The sequence below is a fragment of the Lontra canadensis genome, unplaced genomic scaffold (genome assembly GCF_010015895.1).
Source record: "Lontra canadensis isolate GAN:19392208 unplaced genomic scaffold, GSC_riverotter_1.0 scaffold23, whole genome shotgun sequence".
Taxonomy (NCBI): Eukaryota; Metazoa; Chordata; class Mammalia; order Carnivora; family Mustelidae; genus Lontra; species Lontra canadensis.
Genome location: NW_022631017.1, coordinates 2,248,336 through 2,262,891, shown reverse-complemented (window position 1 = coordinate 2,262,891; position 14,556 = coordinate 2,248,336). Strand labels below are relative to the sequence as shown.

The 14,556-nt window shown below is 45.0% G+C and overlaps 1 protein-coding gene across 7 annotated transcripts in view; it reads right to left on the bottom strand.

The window, feature by feature from the left end:
- Positions 1 to 14,556, bottom strand: part of ADGRF5 (adhesion G protein-coupled receptor F5) — a 94,754-nt gene that overhangs the window by 63,577 nt on the left and 16,621 nt on the right. For 2 of the 7 annotated variants that reach the window (XM_032861989.1, XM_032861990.1), the window contains exon 1: positions 2,524 to 2,857. The exons of 1 other annotated variant lie outside the window; for it this stretch is intronic. The gene's annotated coding sequence lies outside the window, so the exon portion shown is untranslated. Of the gene's footprint in view, positions 1 to 2,523; positions 2,867 to 14,556 lie in introns of those variants that run through there. 4 more of the 7 variants (XM_032861987.1, XM_032861984.1, XM_032861986.1 and 1 more) reach the window with 4 other exon arrangements.

Genomic DNA, 14,556 nt, shown 5'->3' with positions numbered 1-14,556 from the left:
GGGGAGCTGGAAAACTCTGCATTCTCATGTGTGAGTGTGAGATGGGTCTGCTTCTGTCGTAGGCAGCAGCAGCCAGAATCTTAATACGCATTGCTCACGTGCTCACAGCGCGGGCACTCCCGGCCCCAGCTTCTCGGCACACGAAGAAGGGTTGCTTCTGTTTCTCCAATTAGCCACTTTATCTCTTACATCTAGCTATATGAGAGAATTACTTCAGAGATTAAAAAATATATACAATGCCCAGAGATTCTGATTTCGTTGTTCCAGGGATGTGTCTAGGCATTTTTCTTTTCTTGTTCATTTCTGGGGTGATACTAATGGACAGCAAGTGTTGGAATCCGCAAAAATCTGGTCCAGGCAATAGTTTGATCTATCTACAGAATTCCAGCAAACCTGGGAATCCATGTTGCTCCAGAGCTGACAGGATCTAGCCAATCAGTTAATTCTCTATTAAACATGCTTCCTATCCTTATATTACTACCCAAAAATGGGGTTGGAAAGCCAGAGACCTGGGTTTTTTCCTTATCTTGGTGCCCCCAAAAGATCCATTGTGTGATGCTGGGCAAACCACTTGGTTTCTGAAACTTTTATTTTTGTGTTCCATAAAACGAGATAGGACATCTGCTTCCCCTGTGGTGGAGTGAAAGAAGGGGCTGGTCTCTGCTGGAGCTGGTGCCCTGGCGTACAATGAAGAGGTTAATTGGATTAGCCAGGCCTGGGAGAGAAATTCCGGCAGACAAATTTAACAGGAGGCTTAAGAAGCACTATAGAATGTCCAAATTCGGCAGGGCCAAGTGGCCTTCTTGTTTGGGTTAGAGAAACCTTGAGAAGGCCAAGAAATTACCAAAAAACAACTGAAAGTATTTTGTAATTACTCTTGGATTTGACAGTGCCTATATGTAACTTCTTTCCAAACCTTCTCTCTCCATGACCCATACCAACTTGTTCATAGTGATTTTTAATTCGTCACTCGTCTCATAACATTGTATGGGGGAAAAAAAAAATGAAAGGCCCCTTTTTTACAGAAGGCTAGAAGAGGTAGAAAGTGAACTTATCTGTTAAAAAAAAAAGTTATCATCCATTATATAAAAAGGAAATCTCTCCCACCCTATCCTATCTTCCCTGGATGAACCACTTAATCTAAGTAGCTTCTAGTTAGCTACCTAGCTACCCATTCATCCATCTATCTAATTCACTTTCCTCTCCTGTCCTTTCCTCTCCTCTCCTCCCCTCCCCTTCCCTTCCTTTCCTTTCTTTTTCATCTTTCATTTCCAAAACAAGGCTGCCTTTGATGGCCTTCAAGAGAGGGCCAAACCTCCAGTTGGAAAATCTAGAGTTTAATCCATGGGGGAACTATTATTATTACTTGATGAGGCCAAAATCAACACAAAAGTAATAATGATAAAAATGAGTAAAACTCTTTCAGACTTGTCTAAGTGCTGAAAGTGCTGTTCGTACCCTCCCTTTGTCATTTTATCTTTGAGTGAGAGAAGGTGCTGTTAAAGACAGGTAAGTGAATCTGACAGTGGGAATTTATTGTACTCTGTGCCCTGGCTTGTCCTGAGAGCTGAGAAGACAGAAATAACTGGGAAGATGCACAACACACTATTGATGGGGTATTTGAGGGGAGGAGAAGAAAAGAGTGGGTACTGGAGAGCATGAGACATTGTTACAGCAGGAATATATTCATGTGCTACTGGTATCATCCGAACATGAAAGACCAAAAACCCGAGCCCTTCATGAAAGGAAAAACTGAGTGCCAGTGAAGTGGCATAGGCTGGCTTTCTACAGAGCATAAGAAAACATGGTTTAAGCAAGCAACACTTCAGAGAGACTCTCCTCCTTCTAGAACGCTCAAGACAAGTCTGCCCATCTCCCAAAGCCAGCACTTTTCTTATCTTCCTTCCTAGCACTGACTGTAAACTCTTCCCCTCCGTCATGGGTGAGAAAGGACTGCTGGACACTTTGGAGATCACCCCTTGTCCCGGTGACTGCCTGAGAGCTGACAGAGTTCACAGTGTAGCCTCTTGCTTTGTCAGCACAACCATAACATGGCTGCCTGGCCATGGACACGCTCATGGCAGCGTTCATGAATGCTCTCGTCTATGGTATTTTCTGGCTCAGGGATGGGAAAATTCATTGAACAAAAAAAACAAAAAACAAAAAAACAAAAACGAAAAAAGGAAAGAAAGAGGAAAAGAAAAGAAAAGAAGGAAAGAAAGTAAGAAAGAAAAGGAAAGAGAAAGAAAGCTCTTTATTATAGAGGAAACCCTTAAAAGATGCCATTTGGTTACGGGATACCCAGTCTTCCTAAACACAGTCTCATCAACTTGGCCAACAGCCTGCAAACGCTCTTGACCAAATATGCTTTACGCAGGCAACATCCATGTCACAGCCACACAGAAGGAAATCAGGCAAAGAGGATCAGAACTGGGCGATGTCTTAAAAGAAGTGTGTAAGTGACTGAGGTGCCCCTGAGGTCTTGCTACAGAGGGAGGTGAACCACAGCAGAAGACATGTTACCTGTCCGCCACCGCAGTCCCCAGGCTGGCTTCTGCTCTGATCAGACGCCTAAAACCATCCAGGTTTCCCCTATGAGGCCATCTGCCCCACGGTCTCCAAGAAAACCTATACCCGGTGAAGGCAAAGCCGAGCAGGATTCATTGTGAGGGCTCAGGCAGGACTGGCAGCTCCGTGCCGGGCTCAGCCTCACCGCTCTCCCGCGCCTCCCCTGCCGTGGTCCTCTGAGCCTCACAGCGCCATCCGTGAGAGGCTCGCTGCTGTTTGAAAAACAAGAAGTGATTTCCTGGTCCTCTTCCCCGGATGGCGTGTGCGATTTCCCTTACGCCCATGGGAAGTCCTTCAGATCCTTCTTATCTGGAAACCTCTCCACTGAGTGGCCAGACTTGTTTGGCCAATGCCCCTAGTCCTTGCTTTCCTTTCACCAAAGAAAAAATGAGGAAAATGAAACCAAAGCAAACCCCAAATGGGTTAGGGCTAAGGGGGTGGTGTAGGATGCCTTGTTTAGACCTTCCAAAGATGTTCACTAAATTGGATTGTGTTTTCAGAGTGGGAGGAAAACAATGATGAGTCCTTGTCTCTGGCAGTGTCAAGAAGTCAGAAAATTAAAAAAAAAAAAATCCCCAGCAGAGTATGAGAAGACCTAGAACTGTCATTAGCCCTAGCCCTGGGCTTTAGAGAGAGCTGCCCTTCAAATCTGCCACATGAAGGGGATGGCTGGTTCTCTCAGATTTCTGGGAAAACTCTATGGTTATTTATGCTTCAAAGGCTGTGATGCTTAAAACATCATCTTAATAACAACACTAATATTTCAAGGTAAGAAGAAACATGGAAGATGGCCAGTTGGCAGACGGCAATCAGATTGATGGGTTTAAAGATGAATTGTAATCAGAGATTTTTAGCTGGAGGTGACCTACCCATCCTCATTTTACATGTCAGGAAACTTGGATCCAAGGAAAAACGGTGATTGCCCCAGGTCAGAACACAGATGAGAAGGAATAGAGTATCATTCACTCGTTCTTACATGTTAGTGTGGGCAATGGTCAGTTTCCTACTCCGGACCCTGGCCCCACAGGGAAGTTGACGAAATCTGCCTTGCAAGTAAGGGGTTCAGGTGGGTCTGATGCTGGCAGTCCTCAGACTGTGTTTAGAGAAACCCCTGAAACGTCAGAGCAAGGACTCCAGTGTCAGACTAGGGGATTCAAACTATAGCCCCACGGGTTTCTATTTATGCGGCCTTTTACACATTACAACGCTTCCCTGAGACTTGGTTTATTTTGTGTGAGAGTAGATAACAGGCCTGCTGAGTTTACAGGTTCCAGTGCGATCCTGGCAGAGAGGAGGAGCTCGAGAACTCTTTGGGACTCTCTGGGGACCTGGGCTCTAATACTACAAGCTCATACTCTTGTCCTGTTTCACACCACCTCTCTCTCCTTTTAGCCCACCTTTCCATTCGGTCAAAGCTCTCACCCTTAGGCATGTTGACAACTGCCAGTGGTACTCAGGCTTGAGATGGAAGTTAAGAATTTTGACAAAAAAGAGGACGACCCTTCACAATGTCATTCCAACTTCTGGGGCTGATTCTCAAATGCACTCTATAGTTCATTCCATGTCCTGGTTAGGACTTGGGTGGACGGTTAGGCAGTCAGGGCCAGGGTCCCCAGCAAGAAAATACAGAGCCAGGACAGCTAATATCAAACAGCACTGACAACCTGTTTGCAGCTCAGACAGGAGCGCACTAGCATTTTGCTTTGCAGCCTTTGCAGAAATGACTTCTGCAAAATGGCCTAAAGTAAGACAGTTAACCACAAGGCATTGGTCAATATCATGGGCCTGGAGCAGTTAAGACCCAAGCCACCAGCTGTCAGCAAAAAAGACCATCAGCATGTTGACAGGAACCTAACAATTAAACAGATACGTGGCCAAAGCTCTGACTGGTACAACTCAGCACGCCCTGATTGCTTAAGACAGTTCTGCAAAAGAGCTCACAAAAACCCGTAAACTTAGAAACGCCAGGGGCAAACCTCTGGGCCCCCCTTCCTCTCCAGGAGCTTTGTGCTCTTACTCAATGAACTCTGCTTTGCTGCCCGCCACTCTTCGTCTGGTCTGCCTCTTCTTTCTTCACAGCGGCGTGACCAAGAACCATGGGCACTGAAGGCAGAGAAATCCTACCATATCGTCACCGGGAGATGTGGTATTTGCCCACCCCGCTGACTCCCCACTTCCTCCTTTCTGCCTGCCCAAAGTCTGGCTGGGGAACCCACGGAAGGCAGCCTATTCCCTAGGGTCTGAGGGCATCGTGCTTGGTCTACAACACGCTGATCTCCTTCTCCTTGCTGGGCAGTGGCCTGTGCTTGGATGTGAGGCCGACTGTGGTTGCTCATTACCTCCGGATTTACCTTTCAGGGCACAGTAAAAGTCCTTATTATGTTCCAGTTCCAGTTGGGGTTTCTGTTGTTTGTAGCTAAAAGCTAAAAATAGTAATGTGGTGAATCACAATGAAGAATAAATCTTTTGAGTCTATATAAAATACTACTCTTGGCCTAAAAAAAATATGAGGAAGAGCATTAAAACACATACACACAGAGCCAGATGGCTTAAATCACATTCTGAAATACTCCAAAAATAATTTCCCATGCTAGATATTGGAGATATTAACTTATTTTTCTATAGGAAATGGACAAAGATGCCTTAGATTCTTTTTTACATTAAAAATCTACAATATTGGTGTGCCTGGGTGGCTCAGTTGGTTAAGCGACTGCCTTCAGGTCAGGTCATGATCCTGGAGTCCTGGGATAGAGTCCCACAATGGGCTCCCTGCTCGGCAGGGAGTCTGCTTCCCCCTCTGACCCTCTCCCCTCTCATGCTCTCTCTCTCAAGTAAATAAATAAGATCTTTTTAAAAAAATCTACAATATTAGGGACTCCTGGGTGGCTCAGTGGGTTAAGCCTCTGCCTTAGGCTCAGGTCATGATCTCAGAGTCCTGGGATCGAGCTCTGCATCGGGCTCTCTGCTCAGCAGGGAGCCTGCTTCCCCCTCTCTCTCTGCCTGCCTCTCTGCCTACTTGTGATCTCTCTCTGTCTGTCAAATAAATAAATAAATAAAATCTCTTTAAAAAAAACCTACAATATTAAATATAAATAGTGGAAAAGCACCCAAGTCTTGAAAACCTTGAGGAGCCTGGGGTTGAGAGTATGGACCCCGGATCTGCCCACCATTAGCTCCGGGGAACTTCAACAGGTTACTTAATCTTTCTGTGCCTCAGTTTCCTCATTGGTAGAATTAGAGTAAGAATAGTACCTACTTCAGGATCCCTGTGAAGATTAAAATGCTTGTAACAGTGCCTGGCACCTAGGGAGCAGGTGTAAGTGTTGGTTATTGTTACCTCTGTGGAAAGGAAATTTTGTGCGGTAATAATATGGCTACCTGTATGGATTTGACCGTGTCTTCGCCTTTGCCTTCTGCCAGGTTTGCCTCTGGTTCAGCAGAGATTGGCCCTTTGAAGATGCCTTTGAAATATGTCTTGTCTTTGGCATAAGATTGGTTCCTTTGGGGGTAACTTGCGTGGATTAGGATAAATGTAGATAAATCACACCGGCTGTGTGGGGGAGGAATGAAGAAAAACCAGGAGGTCACTGGACATTAATGTGGTAGTAAAGGACACTAAAAGAATTTTGGGGGAAGATCTCTTTGGAAAAGTAATTGTAGGATAGAACTAAATGCCCCATGGCCAGTTAGAAGGCACTGGAGGAGAAAGAGAAATTCTCAGATCTTGGTACTTAAAAAGGAGTAACAATGTCAGGGAGCTTGATATCCAAGTCTTTTTGTTCCTCTTTTTGTAAATACTAAGGTCTTGCCTGAAGAAACACCTCAGATCAGAGTGAACTCCAGGACTCACTGCTCTGAGATTTCGTGCTTGGGTTGGGTTGTGGGTGGGCTGTGGGCGCAGCTGGCTCTCGGACATGGAACGGGTTGTTGTCAGGGTGGCTGTCCCTTCGCTTCCCTGAAGAGCAATTCCTCTCTCACCCACGGTCCCGTTTGTTGCTAGGAACACTCTGTGCTGGTCCCACTCACTTTACAATGAAAACAAAGACAAATAAAAAATGGAACCACCATATGGTCTCGGCTGCAACCCAGAATTAGCTGCTGATGGGGAGACTTTGCCCTGTCATGCCTGAGGCTTCCAGTGGCTCTGTCAGAGGCCCTTCTCCTGAATTCTAAGATGTTGGAGTCAGTGGCACGTCAAACCCAAGCTTCTTTGACCAGAATGCGGTGGTGCCTTCAGAGGAACTAATGCACCAGTCATGTTATACATGTTTGTAGGCGCGACCAGTCTCTTAGGACTTGAGCGTATCCCCTCATTCCACACAGAGCTGTTTTCTCAGACAGAAATGTTGGCACCAAATTAATGTGTATTTCCAGCATGTTCCAGGCTGTTTCACTGCCCAGCCCTTCCCTCTTGCTCACCTTTGTAACTTTTAGTCTCCTTTTAAGTTATAGGTGTTATTTCTTCCAAGGACCTTCCTATCCCTCCCAGTCTGGGACAAGCGTTCCTTCTCCCTGGACCCATAATTCAAGGTCCATGTTTTTTTTTTTTTTTTTTTTTGCAGTTACCACACTGTATCCAAATGATTATTTTAATGCATTGACTGTAAGCACCTTGAAGGCAGGGACTAGTCTTATTTATTGTATGCTTAGCAACTAGTATCCTGCTGACATATAGTAGGTGATCAATAAAAGCAAAAAGAAAATGAAAGTGCTCCATCTCATCCATTGCTGGTTCCCTCTGTTAATATTGGTGTGTCCCATGGCTCAGTCTTTGCAACTCTTCTTTGTTGATACTAATTTCCCAGGTGAGCTCCAGCATGGTTTCAAACTTTGTGCTGATAACTTCCAAATGTACGTCTCTATCATGGACCTCTCTCCTGAATTCCTGACCCATATCCAACTGCCTACTTGATATCTGCCTGCTTGGATATTCAGTAAGATCTCAAATTGAATGTGACCAAAACTAAGGTCCTGATCTGCCCTCCCAAACCAGCTCTTCTAACCATCTCTCCCATTTTAGTAAAGGGCATGGCCATCCTTCCAGGTTGCCCAGACCACAGCTCTGAGGGTCATCCTTGAGCTCTCCCTGTCATCAAATCCCATCATCTCTACCTTCCAAATATGTGCATGACTGGGCATTTCTTACCCCTTCCATTACCATCATTCTCGTCAAGCCATCATTATCCCTTGGCTGCATTATTATTATGGCTTCTAATTGGTCTCTGTGCAAGACCAGAGTTAGAATGGTCTTCATAAAAGGTACACTGTGTGAGGTTAACCTATACTCACCTCACACAGTCCAAGTCCAAGGCCCTTCAGTGGCCTGCAACATCTGCCCCCAACCCCGTGTCTCTGCTCCTCCCACCGTTTCTTCCCTTGATTCCTCTCCTACTTCTGTCCCCTCACTCACAACTCTCCAGCCATGCTGGCCTCCTTGCGAGCACAGTTCCAACTCAGAGTCTTTGCACTTGCTGTGCTCTCTACTTGGAATGTTCTTTGCCCAGATATCCTTGCGTCTCCCTCCCTCACCTCATTCTCACCTTTGTCCAAACAACCCTTTCTTACTGAGGCCTTTGCTAACCGCCCTATTTCACATTTCCCAATCCTCCTTCCCTATTTTTTTCCCATATCGCATATGACCTCTCATGCCCTATAATGCACTTATTTGTTTTGTTTATTGACTTTTTCCACCTTCCATCTATTTCACTAGGATGGAAGCTCCTGGAGGGCAGAGACGCCTAGTTTTTTCACTAAACAACAGTATTTGAAAGTATAACATACAAAGTTGTGTATGTTACAGCGTTAGCACATACACAGCAGAATTATATACAAAAGTGTGCAATGGTTCAACTTGCAAAACTCTCCCACCTCCACCTCTTGGCAGGATAAGCCCTGTTTTTTTTTTAATCTACAACCAGATTTTGGTAACCCTTTTGACCCCCTGCGGCCCAGGGTCAGCTCTCTTTTGGTGTTTCTATATCAAGGCCAGGAAAATTCCCCTCTGGCACTGACCTGTCCCTTATGCGAGGAAGGAACCAACAAATAATCGGGCAGTTTTATAGTATACAAATGGTTTTATTCTTATCTTTTGTGTGTATATCTTGGCAGAGCCTCTGTTAATTGGAATTGGTCATATTTGCACTCAGCTAGAGCCTCTCAGGTTTAATCTGCACTTTACTGTTCCTGAGCCCATTCCACTGACAGACAGATAAACAGAGTTATTACACCTTCTCTGTGCATATATTTTCCAGAGATTTATATTACTTTGCTATGGAAGATTCCAAACTTCCATCTTTTGAACCAATTAGATACAGTTGACAGCCTCATTGTACCTGTCTTTTTAGGCTCCCAGAGATGGCTCTGGCTTCTCTCAGAAATCCAAAGCACACCCCGTACGGAACTCTGTTTTGGACTCCACATCCAGCATTACCTCTCCTACATTTTCCTAGAAGAAGGAAGGACAGCACATGGGGAAATGGAGGCAGATTCAGGACCTGGCTCCACAGAGGTGTCATCAACAGCTCTCTTTTGAACTTTATTGACCTTTCCTTGGGGAGGGTTGACATGAATGGCCTGGGAGTCATCCCCAGCCTTCAGGTTCGCCTTCAGTTCACACAGGTGACACGCTATTCATATAACAGGAAGTGCTTGCTGATGCCCCCAGTATGACATATGTCACCCACACATCCAGCTGTGATGGACAGGAGATCAGTCATTGATTGACTAAATTCATCATGGATTCCTCCTCCTTCAGCCCTCCCCCGACTGCCCACCACTTCTGTTGGCATCATGGTGAAGAGCAGGCTATTTGAGGACATGTGTATCCCTTCCTATCTTGGTCTTGGCAGAAATCTATTTAGAAGGAAGCTGCATTTCTTCTACAGTGCACATCTTCTGTCCATGCACACTGGGCAGTCACTCCTGTTCTAACCTCTGCTCCTTTCTTGTGTCTCTGATCTGCATCAGCAGATATCAGGTACCTCAGGTAGCAGAGAGTGTCCTCTGCAAACATGTGACAGCCCCAAGTTTGGACTTGCAAAACCCTGTCCCTATAAGGGCAACTCCCATCCAGATGCCATCGCTCTCTACTGTTTTCAGGGCCACAGCACTTCCTCTGAAGTTGACTGGTGAACAGCCATGATGCCAAAACCACTAGAGAAATATCCCAACTATCTAGTGGAAGAGGAACATTGGGAGGTGACCAAGGTCACAACACCCATCAGTGTCAGAGCCAGAACTGGAATTTAGACCTTCTATCTTCCCATGCAGGACTTTACCCAACTTGTCCTGGGGCATGTCCTCACCCCACCCCCACTGGATACTGTGCAGATCCTTCTCCTCCTACTTCTAAATTGGGACAAGTGTGTCGTACAGGTAGGGCATTAGTGGTGATTTCTGAGTAGAGAAAGAGACAATATTATACCTGAGTTAAACTTGTAGACTTTTCTTTATCATGCTCGGTTCACAACTTAATTAGTGTTTGAAATGATGCCCTAAATCATAAAGTAGACCAATTTTTCCAATACCTATACTCTTTCATGGGAGAAAGTTAAGCAATTCTTTCTAACATATTGGAATATAGATGAACCAAAAGTATAGTCAATGGCACCATGATGGTCTAGATACACACCATCAGGGGAATCTAGTACTTCCATCAGGGGAATCTAGTACTTCCAAAAGCAAAGTCCTAGCATGGTTTTGCTATACTGTGCACAATAATGCCCCCCCCCCCCCCGCATGATGTCCTGCTTGTTAATAGGGTTACAGAAGTCCCCCTACATGGACGGGAAGGAACTCCACCATCTTGGCCTAAGAGTGGAAGTAATTTCTGAAGTAGAGCTGGAAATCCCTGGCACATAACCGGTGCTCAGTAAAATTGCCAAGACCTGCAATATGGAGGTAACACTAATAGGACAATACCAGCTCTGGTCAGCCACAGAAGGCCACTTTGTGGTAACACTCAACCCCCACACAAGTGTACGTCTCACCTCGTCCACAGTCACCACTCGTGGCTCTACATCACATCTAACAACTATGTCCCTGGACTAACACTTCTCCCAAATCTTCAAAAGAATAATGCATTCTTTTTAAATGTCCTTTCAAGAATACATAATATGCCAGGCACAATGACAGTGTTTGCTTGAGAAAGAAATCAGAAAGACTGGCTGACGCCTATGTCTATGAAGAACAACAAAGCCTCTGAAATTCAGCCCCGCTGAGGAGAAGCATAAAATTGGGGGTAGCAGTGGTGAGAATGGAAAATGAAGCACAAATGAAAATTAATCAAAACTTCTTAAGTTCAACTCCCTGGGTAAAGGAAGAATGTAACTTTGAAAAGCAGAGAGATGTGGAATGCTGAGAAAACAACAGAACTCATGACTGAGCTTTGGGGAACCCAAATACCCCACACTTAGCAATGTCTTGTTAGACTGAGGACACCACATTTTAAATGACCTGTAGTGAATTACTTTTTTTCTTTTTTTTTTTTTTTTAGATTTTATTTATTTGGAAGAGAGAGAGAGAGCGTAATCGAGGGGAGGAGCAGAGCGGGAGGGAGACAAACAGACTCAGTGCTGAGCAGGGAGCCCAACATGGGGCTCCATCCCAGGACCCCGAGCTCATGACCTGAGCTGAAATCAAGAGTCAGATGCCTAACCAACTATGCCACCCACATGCCCCTGTGGTAAATTACTTTTAAAGAAAATGTTAAGGGCCCATAATTCCCAGATAGTGTGTATTACTCAGGAAAATGGCTCCTGTTCAAAAAACTTGTTTTAATGTTGGGGAAAAGCCTTAGTTGTTCACTTTGAGTGGCTTATGTGTAGATTTATCGACTTCCTGTCTCCTCAAACCTAAGCCGTGGATACGGCACCACTTTGGCACGCTGTTTACTCACCGATCTGTTCCCATTTCCCACACTGTTATGGCAAACTCAGAGTCTGTCCAAGCTTCTAGTCGGCCTGGGAGTTGAGTTGGGTGAACCCAAAGGCAGGGTGCCCTGGAGTCTAGCCTGTACTTTTTGAGTTTTTCAGGAAGATATGGGTAAGAAATTAGGGGAAAGATGCTACTGCCTTTTAAAATGGCCTACTGTTGAGCACACAGTCACCCTGTTTCATGGAAGTTGCCCATCCCCCCACAACTCCAATGGCCCATCCCAGACAATGAGGGGTCCAAGTTTCCAAGTTCAAAACCTCTCCTAGCTATGTTGCCTTCTACGAATTAAAGTCTGCCTCTAGGGACCACTACATTATTTTTAGACCTGATACATAGCACACAGAACACAGCTACATATCAACAATTACATGATTATTCCAGGCCCACACCCCTTAAATTTGCCTCATTTGACCTGGAACATTAACAGAGGGAAAAACCACGTATTATTTTTAGTCTTTTCCTGAATTCCTCTAACGCTATTCAACTTTCCATTTTCATCCAGGCCATCAAGATCTGGCTTTGTGCTTTACGGGATAGTATGTGTACATACTTCAGGTGCTCTTCTGTCTGGGGCTGTTTATTTGAACCTGCTGAGCTCTTGCTAAATACAGGCACTCTTATGAATGACCTCTGGCCCACAGATCACTTGCTAGTCAGTTAGAAGTGTTCCGATATTGTCCCTTCACAAGTTCTAGAGTCGCCTTCTACATCAGGTACCTGCCCAAGGATTATTTATGTGCACTAAGAGGAACAATATTTGAGCAGAGACCTATGTTTAAAATGAAAATTTCCAGGAACCAAGAAAAGAGAGAATTGGATCCCTAAACCCGCTAACACACACACACACACACAGACACACACACTCTCTCTCTCTCTCTCTTTCTCTCTCTCTCTCCCCTACTTCTCTGCTTTGCAAAAGCAGAATGAAGAAAGTGGCAGTCAGTGCCAGGAATTCTGGACCATGGAGGCATCTAGCATAGTTGACATCTCCACCAGATCTCTTACTAACTCCTCCCTCTTGTACATGAGAACATTATTTTCAGTAATAATCCTTATTTTCTTGATGAAATTATTCAGATTTAGAATGGCTAAAAAAGAAAACATTTCACTCTAAAACATTAAAATTCAATAAAACATGTAAGGGGGAGGTAAGTTTTGTACCTGCCAAATGAAAAGAGTGTAATTTGTGGGTTGTATTCTACTTCATGGTTTTAATCTTTTTTATTTTTTTGTTTTTTTAAAAATTTTAAAGATCTTATTATGAGAGAGAGAGAGAGAGCGCACACACCTAAGTAGGGAGAGGGAGCTAACCCCAAGTAGACTGCTCACTGAGCTCAGAGCCCAACGTGGGACTCAGTTGCAGGACCCTGAGATCATGCCCTGAGCTGAAATGAAGAGTTGGATGCTTAACTGACTGAGCCACCCAGGCAAGCCCTTCACCGTTTAAAATTTAAATGCAAATAAAAACTTCAGGTGGTTCCAAAGAATGACAGAGTTGAATCAGCTTCTGTTCCGCTTCTTGGTCTATACAACCACCGTGCTAACCTTGTTTATTTATTTTTTATTTTTAAAAAAAGGCTTATTCTAACTTATCTTTCTTTAAGGATTTTATTTATTTGTTTGAGAGAGACAGAGAGAGAGATCACAAGTAGGCAGAGAGGCAGGCAGAGAGAGAGGGGGAAGCGGGCTCCCTGCTGAGCAGAGAGCCCTATGTGGGGCTGGATCCCAGGACCCTGAGATCATGACCTGAGCCTAAGGCAGAGGCTTAACCCAATGAGCCACACAGGGGCCCCTACCTTGTCTATTTTTTTTTTTTAAGATTTTTTTATTTATTTATTTGATAGAGAGATCACAAACAGGCAGAGAGGCAGGCAGAGAGAGAGGAGGAAGCAGGCTCCCTGCTGAGCAGAGAGCCCGATGCGGGGCTCGATCCCAGGACTCCGAGATCATGACCTGAGCCAAAGGCAGCGGCTTAACCCACTGAGCCACCCAGGCGCCCCTACCTTGTCTATTTTTAATCTCTGTTCAAATGTGGGGACATGTCATGTCCAGGGACTAGAGTCATTTCAAACAAGCTCAGACACTTAAAAGGAAATAAGCACATGCAGCTGAGACCCTTTGTGTTAGGAGTCACTGTATGACTGAGGTTTTAGCATATTAACTTCTTCTTCTTCTTTTTTTTTTAAAGATTTTATTTATTTATTTGACAGACAGAGATCACAAGTGGGCAGAGAGGCAGGCAGAGAGAGAGGAGGAAGCAGGCAACCTGCTGAGCAGAGAGCCCTATGCGGGGCTCGATCCCAGGACTCTGGGATCATGACCCAAGCGGAAGGCAGAGGTTTTAATCCACTAAGCCATCCAAGTGCCCTTAGCAGATTAACTTCTATGTAGGATACAATCTTTATTTAAAAATAAGGAATGGAAGTCTGATCGTCTGGAGTTTATATTACTGCAATTCACCAGTGATGACAGCTCTTGTCTAGAAGTTAGACCAACAAAAGATTTTCTAGGAAGAGTGTTTTGTCACTGACAACGTTTGGAATTGCTACTGTGCGTCATAATATTTTAAAAGGCTTTTAGTTGGTTTTATTATCGATTTTAAATTCTCTACAGATTGCACACCACCTTATTGCCTGCAACTAGGGGATCCTCTCCCCACATGCCACCCTCGGGGGCCCGCAGTTTCAGGGGGTCTCTTGCAAGGTTTTCACAGAACCCTGGGAGAACTTGGGGTCTGAGGGTCGCTCCTTCTCTCTTCATTCATGAGCCTCATCTGTTTAACCTGGGAGCAGTGCTTTCAGAGGTACAGACCCCAAAGGGGGTGGTGGAAGCCACTAGCAAAGAAAAGTGGGGGAGAGCCAGAGAAGGAAGCCCATGTGAATCCCAGGACTCACTAAGGCATTTCCCATCTCCTCCAGGGGAAGCTGACCTCGCCTTTCCCCTTCCCCGAGGTCTTCACCTGCAGCTCACTTCAGCTCCATCTGGAGGCTGCTCCCCAGCCAGAGGAAGGAAGAGCCACACACTCCTCTTTCTCAGCACAGTTCTGAGCACCAC